Here is a 12,346-nt window from a genome sequence, read left to right as displayed (position 1 = left end):
TCATTAGTGGTATGAGTGGTAATAGTAGCATTTTCAGAAATCTCCCAATTTCTTAACTATCACTAAAAATTATAATGACTTCATCTCAATGAAATATTCTAATAAACGTCCTATTCATCATTTGAATTTAGACTGTGCTGTTTTTAAGTTTAAGGACTTGCATCTTGTTTATTTTGCTATGTTTTTTTGAATTGAATTGATTCCATATTTAATGAATTAGATAGTACTTGAAAGTTTCCCTTATTTTAGGCTGGCTCTGAATCTAAGACCACACTGCAATGGACTAGTTCCTTATCTATTGGATAATTATTCTTACCAACTAATGGACTTTGACAGCTCTGTAAGACAACTAAGTATAAAATGCTAGACTTTAAGAATCCATGAAGAGGACTTCCCTGGTGGTGCAGTGGTTAAGAATCTGCCTGCCAATGCAGGGGACATGATTCGAGCCCTGGTCCGGGAAGATCCCACGTGCCGCAGAGCAACCAAGCCCGTGCGCCACAACTACTGAGCCTGTGCTCTAGAGCCCATGAGCCACAACTACTGAGCCCACGTGCCACAACTACTGAAGCCCAAGTGCCTAGAGCCCGTGCTCCGCAACAAAGAGAAGCCACCGCAATGAGAAGCCCGCGCACCGCAATGAAGAGTAGAGCCTGCTCACCGCAACTAGAGAAAGCCCGCGCGCAGCAACGAAGACCCAACACAGCCAAAAATTAGTTAATTAATTAATTAAAAAAAAAAAAAAAAGAGGCCTTCCGCATCATGTCGGCCCAGGGCGACTGCGAGTTCCTGGTGCAGCGAGCCCACGAGCTGGTGCAGCAGGAGCCTGTGGGCTGCCAAGGCTTGGCTGATCACGGCCTGCAGCCTCTACCCCACCGACTCCAACATCCAGGTTTATTTGAAACTCTTCCTGGTCGAGTCCAGTGTGAAATGTTACTAAAGGTTACGGAACAATGCTTCAACACTTTGGAATGATCAGAAATGTTGCTTCGGGGGTGGGATTATCTCTTGTGTTGATGAAAATGTTCTAAAATTGGTTCTTGTGTTGGTTGCACAGGTCTGTGAATATACTAAAAACCATTGAATTGTGTACTTTAAATAAATAAATAAATTGTTGCTTCTAGTTTTGAGACGATTCCCTGAAACAGTGGTACAGCATGGGGTCGGCCTTGGGGAGGCACTATTGGAGGCCGAAACTATTGAAGAGCAAGAATCTCCTGTTAACTGTTTTAGAAAATTATTTGTGTGTGATGTCCTTCCTCTAATAATTAACAACCATGACGTTCGGTTGCCTGCCAATTTGGTGTGTAAGTACTAGAACAAAGCAGCTGAATTTTATACCAATTATGTCACTAGATCTACTCAAATAGAGAGTCAGCATCAAGGTGCCTAAGAAACGTCTGATTTAATGTCACCGAGCAAACGTAGCTCTCAGAAGTACATAATAGAGGGACTGACTGAAAAATCGTCCCAGATCGTGGACCCTTGGGAGAGGTTGTTTAAGATTTTGAATGTTGCTGGAATGAGGTGTGACTGGCAGATGGATAAAGGAAGACAAAGCTATGGTGATATTTTGCATAGACTGAAGGATCTCTGCAGATACCTGAACAACTTTGATAATGAAGCTCATGCAAAATATAAAAACCAAGTGGTTTATTCCACTATGTTGGTCTTCTTTAAGAATGCATTTCAGTATGTCAACAGCATTCAGCAGTCTCTATTCCAAGGTCCTAATGCCCCTAGCCAAGTTCCACTGGTTCTTCTGGAAGACATACCAAATGTATATGGTGATGTAGAAACTGATCGCAATAAACACATACATAAAAAGAGGAAACTAGCTGAGGGAAGAGAAAAAACCATGAGTTCGGATGATGAAGACTGTTCAGCAAAAGGAAGGAATCGTCACATTGTTGTCAATAAGGCAGAACTTGCTAACTCAATCGAGGTGTTGGAAAGCTTTAAGCTGGCCAGAGAGAGCTGGGAGCTGCTCTATTCCCTGGAATTCTTTGACAAGGAATTTACAAGAATTTGTTTGGCATGGAAGACGGATACTTGGCTTTGGTTGAGAATCTTCCTCAGTGATATGATCATCTATCAGGGTCAATATAAAAAGGCCATAGCGAGCCTGCACCACTTGGCAGCTCTCCAGGGACCACTTCCTCAGCCACAATCTCAGGACAGGGGACCTTGGAGCATCAGAGGGCACTCATCCAACTGGTGACCTTCCACTTTGCCTTGGGGGAGTACAGAATGACCTGTGAGAAAGTCCTTGATTTGATGTGCTACGTGGTCCTCCCCATCCAGGATGGAGGCAAGTCACAGGAAGAACCCTCAAAAATAAACCCAAGTTTAGAAAAGGTTCATATCTGAAGCTTCTGCCTTGTACCAGCAAGGCTATCGTGCCCTATTGCCTGCACTTAATGTTAGCTTGTTTTAAGCTTAGAGCCTTCATAGACAGCAGAGACGACATGGCGCTGGGGCACGTGATTGTGCTGCTTCAGCAGGAGTGGCCGTGGGGAGAGACCCCCTTTTCTTGAAAGCTGTCAAATAAGATTTGCCAGCAAGTAAACTTCCAATATGAGAATTTTTTCAATTATGTTACAAATATCGACATGCTGGAGGAATTCGCCTACCTTAGAACTCAGGAAGGTGGGAAGATCCATCTGGAACCACAACCCAATCAAGGAATGCTGATCAAGCACCACACGGTCACCCGGGGCATCACCAAGGGCGTGAAGGAGGACTTCCGCCTGGCCGTGGAGCGCCAGGCGTCCCGCTGCGGGGAGAACTTGATGCTGGTGCTGCACAGGTTCTGCATCAACGAGAAGATCTTGCTGCTCCAGACTCTGGCCTGACTGGCCCTCCCGCCAGAGGCAGCCCACAGCCGCGGGGCTCTGGGGAGACACAAAGCACGACTGGGCGTTGCCGTCATCGCTCTTCAAAAGACGAAGACCATCGGTGTTTTAACTCATTGGCTGCTTAGAAGTAGTTCCCAACAGTCCAAGAAGCTATTTCTATTTTTGTCATATTTTGTAATTTTTGTAAAACAAAAGAACCTGTTTTGTAAATAAAATCATCCTAAATTTGAAAAAAAAAAAAAATCCATGAAGAAATAAATTGTACTTGTTTGTTCCCAAATCAGCCAAAAAATTTTGTACAGAACCTGTCTGGCACATACATGAATGACTGAATAAATAAAAGAATAAATGAGCAATTGAAAAAAATTTATCCTAAGTGTAGGGGGAACCAGTTTGTGCTTACATCCATTATTAATTATTTGTGGTTTAGCGTATCTTCCAAATCCATTTTTGAAACAAACTCTAAGGACACCAAAGTGTCAATCAGAAAGATTGATTGTCCCACAGACTCCTGGTTGATTGATACTTATCTTTGCAATTTTTACTCACTGATCATAGCTTTAGATTCAGTGGAAAGGAAAAAGCTGTGAAGCACTCTGAATTGACCCCAAATTAAAACTTTTATTTGGCTTCTATTCAGGAATGCAGAGAATGAAAAACCCTGGCTCTTCTCTGAAGCTTTCCCTGACACATACACTCCCACCCACTCCCCCATTCATCACACCTCTGGCTTACTCTTATCTTTGCATGTATTATAAAGCAGAACAAATACTTGTTACATGTTCTGTGAGCAGCTGGAGGCCAGGAACCAACAATGAATCCATTTCTTTCTCCCTAGTGCCTGGGATATATATTGAATTTTGGGGGTGGGGGGAGATTGACTGGGTCTTCAATAAACATAGAACTATTGAAACGATCAAGCTTGTGATCTATCTTCTACTACTAATTCCACCTGCTTCTTGATGAAAGCTCAGTAAGCTTACTGCAGGGTGGATGTGAACGGTAATTAAGCATGATGGCAACTGTTGAGACCTTAAGCTATACCCATCTCCAAATTAACATGTAGATCACTTATTAACACTTATGGGACGGTCTAAGAGATGAAGCCTGCCTGGAACTCAATCTTCAAAATGTTCCCAAGGTCCACCTCCTTCATGAAGCCCTCGTAGACCAAGCCAACCACTTTACTCCTATCTAAATGTTTAGCGTGGAATCTTTACGTATTTATGAAACAAGAAGGTTATTATTAAACAAATATAAAGTAAGCAAACACATTTATTGTTTATATCATCTTTTAGATGTTTAATTATATGCTGTCTTATGATGACTTTTCTCATTATTATAACTTCTTGAAATATCTGGGGTTTTTTTAATCTTATGATTAACTTTTGATCTATTAGGATGGCTATTGCTAACTACCGGGATAACTTTGAGGATAAGGATCGTATCTCCTCTTAGTATGTTTCCCTGCCTAGTGTCAGCGCAAAGCCTTGCATATATTGATAGCTGGTGTTAAGTGCATGTTTGTTGAAATAAAAACATGCATGAGAAAGCTCTCTTTTTTTCGTAATTCACATCGAATGGAAGAAACAGCTGTCTGTAATGAAGAATTTTACCTTCTTTCCCAAATTCTATTTCTATAGATAATGCAAAGTAAAGAGATATTTGACTCTTGCTCTTAGGTTAGCAAATCAAATCGAAATTATTGTCAAATCCTTTGAAGATTCACTTAAGTAATATTGCTAAGGTTTTCTCAGTGAAGGGAAAAATGTTCCAGATAATAATAATGCCTTAATAGTTGTTGTGTCCTTGCTATGGATCGATACTTTATTAGTATTTCATAGTTCTCATAACAACTCTATGAGATAGCTACTATTATTGATGTCATTTTCACAGATAAAGAAACTGAGACCCAGGAAGGTTAAGGAATTTGTCTGAGATAGTAAAGCTCATACCTGATAGGACTGGCATTCATTCAAACCCAGCAGTCACACTCTACCACTCTTGTTCTTAACACTATACTAAGCCTGCCTCTGAGAAGTTTCATTCTTCTCAGGTTATGCCGATTATAGTCATAATATCATTTAAAATTCCCAAATCAAATTTACAAAATCACTAATGTACAAGGCTGAATGCTAGTGCTCACTGCTGTCTGGGTGGGGATGTTACATAAGGTTTACAATTGTCCAACTAGCAATGTGATATACATTCTTTTTTTTTTTCTTTTTTTTCTTGACTGCACAGCCCGGCTTGTAGGATTTTAGTTCCCTGACCAGGAAATGAACCTGAGCCCTCGGCAGTGAGAGCGCCAAGTCTTAACCACTGGACTGCCAGGGAATTCCCAAGCATATGATATACATTCTGATTTGAGAATCAGAAGTGAAGGTAAGCTTGTACAATTAAGTTTACATACCCCTTAATTAGACTTGTCTTTAAATTGTCGTAAAGAAACATCTATAAGCACTCTTGAGTTTAGAAAGTCAGAGCAGTGATATAAATTCAAAATCTGAGAGTTTATACAAATCAAAATTGAAAAGCATAAAGAGTCTGTCTACATGAACAGTCTCCAATGGTGATAATTTTGCAAAATACTGGAAAAACATTCAAGGTATTTAGAAAGACTATAAAGATGTTTTAGGAAGATGGCACAAAAAATACTTTCTCATGAGCAGATAGGGAGTCTAACTTGGAATTTCAAATTACCTTTTTGTATGATGCATTATTTAATAAATGTTAGCATTAATTTTTAAAGAGTTTAATTTGCATGCCATTACTGGGCCAAATGGTTGACAAGGATCACAATTAAAGAAAGATGCACCATTCATTTTACTAAGAAGAAAAACTCCAACGAAGTCAAATCTTCATCATTAAACTGAATAAAGGCAGCCTATAACTGCCAAAAATGTAGAACTCCCTGGCAGATGCAGTTTAACTCCCGTGATTATTTAAATCAAACACTTTTATGTATGACCCTAAGCAAACGCTCAATATCTTCTCAAGGAATACGTATTTTTTAAAATACTGTGGACTTCAGAGGAGAAGAAGAGGCGTTAGAAAAGAAAAGCAAATTAGGGAATTGGGTCTGGGAATATAAATATAATTTGAAAGAATATGCCGTCACAATGTTACACCATGGACAGAAAGCACTCATGCAAAATGGAAGACACTTCACTAGCACATTAAATAGCATTTAGTTCCAACATGATTCAATCTGTGTTTAGTCCAGAGAAGTTATACAGAAAACAGACCTAAAAACCACTGTCATGTAGTTTATCATCTAAACAAAATTTATTGTTATCACATTCCCCCCTTCCCATAATCTTCTAAAGGAAAACTTACTATTTACAGAGTTACTATGTGCTAGGCAAAGGACTGATATTTATATGCTGAATGACAAACACATGGTATATATGTGGTATAAGTTAGTGTATAACTAACTTATAACTGACTAACTAACACATGGTATAAGTTAGTGTATGACCTGCTTGTAATAAGCTGCCAACCAAGCATACCTGGAGGGCTGGGGCAGGGTCTGGAAGTACCTATCCTGCAAGATGTCAATTCTTCACAAGGATGATCGTTCACACCCTGGTTCTGAACATTTGTTGGGCACTAAGTACAATTTGCCTGCTGTAATGGATGCTTGTTTTCATCATGAGCTTTGTGTAGTTGCTAGACTTAAAAAAACTCAAGGTGCATTGTCTCACCTTTAGCTGTGTCTATCAGAACACAGAATAGGTGGAGATTCCAATGGTATGGAAGCAAACATCACAAGCTCACACCACATTGGAAGCACAATGGCAATGACCCCATATTTAGGCAAAAAACCCAGTACCTTCTGTGGGGGAGGGGTTGGAGAGGTCCTTTTTTGTTTCAAATAACTTTAAATTGTGATCAAAGTAATTCATTTTCACTCTAGGAAAATTGAAAGATAAATGTTTGAAGAAAAAACAAATTATGATAGCTATCAAGAGACAACTACTAAAACATTTTGGTGTTAAGACTCCCAATATTTTTTCTATACACACATGTGCAGTAGAATCCCTTCTATCTGATAGCCAACAGTCTTTGGTTAATCAGAAAAAGGTTTTATAAGGTACAGAACCTTTAAAAATTATACATACATGATATGTAAGTTTAATTTAATTAATAAATAAGCATTTCTTCACTAATCTTTTCATGTAGAACCAAGCTTTTTTTCTGACCACAGGTCTTCTGATGGGAGCTCCAGGTCATCTTTATAACATAAATCATCTTCCTAATGAACCATAAATGATTTCTAGATTGGTTTTCCTAAAATGGGAACAATAATATAAAGACATAAACAAATCTCAGTGTAGAAGTCTAGAATTTAATCATTTCTCCCAGTGTTGCACAGTTTTCTTGTCCACGCATAATTTGAGCAAATCCTCTTACCTACTCAAATTAATCGACTTTTCCCAAAGAATTCTATTTGTTTAACATAAACAATTACTCTCTTTTAGCACTCATAGTTTATTAGACATTTTAATCTGTAATTAGGCTTTGTAATTATAGGACCAAGGAAAATGATATTAAGATATAAAAACAAACATCTGACTCCAAATCTATATATAAATCAACAGGTGGAATAAAAATGTGGCTATCCTAGGGAGCTGCCAGCTCTCCATAAGTATTGACATCAGTAAAGATAATTTACAAAAGGAAGAGGGAACATCTGATGCTTCTGTTAAGTACAGGTCAGGTAAAAGAGCTTCTCTACATTTAATTTTATAAATTGGGATCATATGCTCTATCATATATCAACATCAACATATTCTTTTTAATCATCCACATATTTTGTGAGAATTTTCCCACATCACTGATTATATAAAATGTGATTTTTTTACACAGCAGTGTGGAATCTGTTACTATACACTATAAAATATTCAACTAATCCCCTATTGTTGGGTATTTAAGTTACTGCTGCTTTTTCTATCACATAATACTACAGTCTGATGTGTACTTCTATTTTCTTAAACAATATTCCTAGAATATTGAATTAATCAGTGAAGTAAATATTTTAAAGGCATTTGATACCCATTTCCAAATTGATTATCAGAAATATTTTTATTATCTATCATCACTACTCTGTGAGATTGCATGTTTACAAACCTTAATATCTAGTATTAATCTATTTCATGCCTTTTCCAATTTGGTATTGAAAAGACTGTGACACTAAATTTGCATTTTTATTAAAATGAGTTTTCATTTTCTTGTTAGATATTTATTTTCAGGTGGTTCTTTGCTTTTAGTTTTACATATGGTGAATTTTATTTTTACGTCAATAATATTTTAGATTTAGATTTTACTTTTATGTTATGAATTTTTAGGTTTCTTAGATAGTCAAATGTCCATCAATCTTTTTCTTTCTGTTTTCTTTTTAAACTTTGAAAAGCATACTCAAAATCAGATAAATACATCCCACATTTTCTAATAATTGTATAGTGTTATCATTTTAACTGTATAACACATTTTGAATGCATTCTGTCATAAGCTATAGGGTAGAGATAATTTGACTTTTTCCAAATTAATAAATTAATTTGGGGCAAGTGGACATGCTTACTGTATTATATTCCCATTCAAGAACAAGAAATTTCTGTCTTAGCCAAGAATATGTGGAATAATTATGTATAAATATTAGGCCCCAAAATAAATTTTAGTTAATTAAAATATAATAAATTTAATAAAATTTAAAATTGTTAAAGTATTTTAAACTAATGTAAATTTTCTTATTTTTCTATGTCTGAACTAAGTTCTATTTCAAGCCACTATTCTCAGTCTCTTTAGGGGGGTCTCAACACAAACACTCTTTTCGGCTTACAACCAAGGACTTGCAGGTCTGGAATCTTTTCTATTTCCAATCTCCTCTCAGAGGATGAGGAATGAGAGGGCTTTTAAATTCACCCTCACCAGGAGGGGCTCAAGGACTCTGCAGTGCCTCAGGCCCATCTGCCTAGATATCCCTTTCTTTCTGCTCCTCTGATAAGCTAAGTATTGGGAACTCTATAAGGCTGGCTACTTCTCAGAGTTCCACCCAGAAAGATATGCACAAGTCACATTGTCTTTTTAATTGCAAATCTACCGGGGTTCTATTGGTTCACCGGCACTCTGGGATTTGGCCTGGGTGGAGCAGAGCACATAGTCTCTTCTCAAGGATTCATCACGTCAGAGCCCTTTGACTCTTCTCTGCCTTTTTCTTGCACCACCCATGAAATCTTTATCTAGACTGAATGTGAGACCATCTGGCTCTTCATCTATGTACTCCAAAGACTGTTTTTATGCATAGACTTTATGCTTGCTTTGAGTCCTTTAACGTTGAGAACTTGAAATTTGAAAAAACCTAGTTTCTTGTGATTTAAATTCCTTTACTCTCAAGACTGTTAGCTCTGTCATGAGTTCCAAAACCAAAAATTGACAACTTTGATTTCTGTCCTGTTTTGGTGTTAATGATCTGAAATAATGAGCATGGAATAGCTCACTCTTTTATGGAGTGGAGTGGGAGGAGTGAGAAGAATCATCAACTACTAGGAATTACCAGGAATATGGAACACATTATTAAGATAAACTATTGCAGACATATCAATTATCTCTTAAAACTGAATTGCAGACATATCAATTATCTCTTAAAACTGAACTGTAGATTCAATGCTTTACCAGTCAAAATCCTACCAGATATTTGAAAGAGATTGACCAGTTGATTCTAAACTTGACATGGAAATGCAAAAGGCCAAGTTTAACCAAGAAAACTCTAAAGAAGTTCATGTGGGTGAATTAAAGACATTTTTTTAAAAGGCCTTCTCTAATGTCAACGTAATTTACCTTAGAAAGGAAGGTCTTTCTCCCTGCTTGCCCCTATTTGAGCTGAACCCAGCCATGGAGGTAAAGAAGAGACAGAAGTAGTGGCAGGAGTAATATCAGTAGCAGAAAGAAGGGTAGAGGCAGAAACTGACACACGTACGATAAAGGTACGTGATTAATTAAGGGTCTCAGGGCACCACTACTCTCCAGGGTCAATAACTTTTCCTCTCTAAACTTCATTCAGTAACCTCACACTTCTACTTGACCTTCAAGCTGTAGTCTCAGAGAAGGTCCCAATACATTTACATTATGTTGTGAAAGAATGAAATTTTGATCATAATCCTTCCATTCCTCTCTATCCCTACCCTGCATTCCTTTGTTTATCTCTTCTACAAACATTGAAGAAATAATGTTCATTCTATGTCCTTCATTGCTTCCATTATAACCCACTTTATTATTTCTGAATAAAAGATGTGGAATTCGAATTTAGAGCAATAACATACTCAGAAAATACAATCCTTTGAATTCCATTCTTATAATTAAAAGATATAAACCAAAATGTTCAACTTTTTAAATCTGAGGTAATGTCTTAACTACTGATGGTTTCAACTTGCCAACAACAGATGAGTGGATAGCCAAAATAAGCAAGTAAACATTGGGAAATTCTGAATCCCATCACTTACATCCCTCATAAAGAATGTAACTCTTCAAAAGTAAATTCATTTTCCATAGGGAAAATATGACTCACAATGACCACATTAACATAAGGACAATATTAGAGGTATCTATGGAGTACTAGGCTTTTTCCTGAAGTTTGTCAGACCAAGAATCATTCTCGTTACCTCTATGGAAAAACAACCTAAGTTACAAATAACCAACTTGAAGTAAAATTTTTAAATTATTTTTTCTGATTTGCCAGTGGATAGTTGTCTAACCAGCTGGAGCTTAAAATTTTCTCTGTTGATTTAAAGTTAGAAGCCAGCTTGTTTTTAAGGCAGCCACTGTACAAATCAACGATCGCTTTTGTGTGTATGTGACTTTATTCCATAGTTAAGGGTGTACAGGCAGAGAACCAATGCTTTAAAGTATGAAGGCAGAACAACTATCCAGTTTTACTTACCTCCATAAAACAATTCATTTCTCTATTTTATTGTCTAAGTTTCTTGAGTTACTATTATGATAGTAAGATAATAATTGTAGTCAATTACAAAGTTGCAGCACAATTTACATGCAGGCATGGAAATGTTTTTAATTTGAACTAGTTACTGGATGAAGCTTTTAAGTGTCTGTAATATCACAGAGACAAGATACATGACAAATGCAAAATAAATTAAATTTTGTATTACTGAAGAAGTTGACACAATTACCAGAGTTGCAGTCTGGTCATCTTTCCTTAAAAATAACTGAACTTGCATAACAGAGGGCAAAAGTTCACCAGTTTCTGAACTGGGGGAAATTCATTTCAGTGAAATCAGGAGAGATATGTATTCAGTCACCAGTGGTGCCAAGGAAATTTTTCAATACTTGGCTTACAATTTTAGAAATTACTGTAAAATATTTCAAATATGCACAGTAATTTTTAAAATACATTAATTAACCTTAAGGAGAAAGAACAGAGACCAGGAATCAAATTCTTATTTTGGCAGCAAGAATCTGTGTGACTTCGGAAAATTTCTCAAGAGATCTGGTCTTAAATGTCTTTATTTGTATAACTAAATAATCTTTTAGGTCCACTGAAGCTTTAACATGTCAGGATTAGAACAAATTATACATTCTAAAGGAAGAGAAAAATAACATATATAAATGGTGGTTTCTGTAACATAGGAAAGACAGTCAGTCAATCTTTATGGGAATACCTAATATTCTGAAATATATTTGTCTCTAAAAAGTTACCTATGATATTAGTAGCCACAACAATAATAATTATAATAATAATGGCAGCAACATTATTGCATGTCATTTATGTGCCAGGCACTTCACGAACCATTTCACATAGGATACCTTTTTAAATCTTCGTAATATCAAATGAGGTAAGTACATTAATATCTCTATTTTATAGATGTATAAACTGAGGCTTGGAGAGGTTAAGTAAGCTTCCTAAAGTCAGCCAGACAGAAAGTAGCAGAAACAGTTCTTAATCCATATCTCTCTGACCCACAATTCTTTTAACACTGATGTCAGTAGCCTCTCTGCAGAGAAAATTTTAGTATTTTATACCTTATTTATTCATTGGCTTTCATCAAAAAAAGTAGGCATCTCTACTCTGAAAGTTAAATTTTCTCTAACACTTAGTATTATGTTTTGTTACTAAGCCTTCTAAAAGAATATTTAAAGAGAGAATAATAATTTTAAATATATAAGGATATTCAAAAAAGTAAAATATACTCATTTTAAGGTAGTATAATGTTTAGTTGAAAAAATGTCAAGTCAAAGTGGTATCAGTTATCTGAATATAACACAGCAGAACTTAAATATCCATTTTTATCAAACTGTTACGTGTGATCAGAGTTTGAATTCCAAGTCAACCACTTAGCATCTGTGTGATTTTGAACAAGTAATTGATCTTCTCACACCTAAATTTGCTCCTATATGAAGTGAAGATGAAAAAATGTATTTCAAAAAATTCTTTTGAAGATTTAGTGGCATAATATATATAAAAGCTCTTTGCA

The 12,346-nt window shown here is 36.4% G+C and overlaps 1 pseudogene; it reads left to right on the top strand.

The window, feature by feature from the left end:
* Positions 1-762: 762 nt before the first annotated feature.
* On the top strand, positions 763-2,855 carry LOC137751185 (integrator complex subunit 10-like; annotated as a pseudogene).
* Positions 2,856-12,346: the final 9,491 nt, after the last annotated feature.

Source organism: Eschrichtius robustus, chromosome 17, assembly GCF_028021215.1.
Source record: "Eschrichtius robustus isolate mEscRob2 chromosome 17, mEscRob2.pri, whole genome shotgun sequence".
NCBI classification, from domain to species: domain Eukaryota; kingdom Metazoa; phylum Chordata; class Mammalia; order Artiodactyla; family Eschrichtiidae; genus Eschrichtius; species Eschrichtius robustus.
This window is presented reverse-complemented; position numbering and strand designations above follow the sequence as displayed.